This window comes from Cyprinodon variegatus, unplaced genomic scaffold, assembly GCF_000732505.1.
Source record: "Cyprinodon variegatus isolate N-32 unplaced genomic scaffold, C_variegatus-1.0 Scaffold641, whole genome shotgun sequence".
NCBI classification, from domain to species: Eukaryota; Metazoa; Chordata; class Actinopteri; order Cyprinodontiformes; family Cyprinodontidae; genus Cyprinodon; species Cyprinodon variegatus.
In genome coordinates, this window is record NW_015151094.1 from 163066 (window position 1) to 164201 (window position 1136).

Genomic DNA, 1136 nt, shown 5'->3' on the forward strand with positions numbered 1-1136 from the left:
GGAGAAGACGAAGGAGATCATCTTGGACTTCAGGAAGAACCAGTCTAACCACGCTCCACTGGTTATCAACAGCTCAGCTGTAGAGGCGGTCAATAGCACCAAATTCCTGGTGGTGCACATTATAGACACCCTCACCTGGAATGTAAACACCACCTCATTGATCAAAAGGGCACAAAAGCGCATGTACTTCTTGCGGAGGATGAGGAGAGCCCACCTGCCCCCACCCATCCTCACCACCTACTACAGAAGAAAAACAAATTAATGTTAGAACTGTAACTATACAGTCATATGTTTACATTACTGTTTTTCATCACAATGTTTTTTATCACTGCTGCTTACCTTATCAAGGCTTCACTTTAAAAAATGAAATGGTCTAGAGAGCTGTTCTTAACAATGTTTCTTTTTGTTTACTTGTGTCTACCAAATGATAAAAAAAAAAAGGTAAATGGCATGTACTTATATAGCGACTTTTTTCAAGTCAGGAAACTTGACCAAAGCGCTTTACACTACATTCATTCACCCATGGTGGCAAGCTACATTGTAGCCACAGCTGCCCTGGGGCTCACTGACAGAAGCGGGGCTGCTGTACACTGGCTCCACCGGGCCCTCTGACCACCATCAGTAGACAATGCAGGTGAAGTGTCTTGCCCAAGGACACAACAACAATGAAAGTCAGAGCCAGGGCTTGAACCGTCAATCCTTCGATTTCAGAGCAAACTCCTACATCCAATGCCACTGTCACCCCAAACAAAAAATCAGTCTAAGTCTGTTTAAGTCTAAGTCTCTAAGTCTAAACATATAAGAGTTCAGTTTTTTCCGTGTTCTGATAACTTTGACTGTTTTAAGAGTTTCCTCATGATTGATGAAAAAAAATAGTTGGGAAAGCTAAAAAAAAAATACATTTGGGGGGATTAAAGATATTAGAAGCTTAACACTAGCCGGAGATATGAGAATTTTCTTCAGCCTCCAGTCCCCCCAACAGTACTTATCAATCCCTTTTCAGATGTACATCCCCATTAGCGCTGTCGTTGCAGAATCATTTCACCCCCTTCAGTTTCTGTTTCAGCTCAAGCCTCTCTCTTGGAGAGTGTTTTACCTGAGGGCAGGGGGGGAAAAAAATCATATTTGTAATTAAT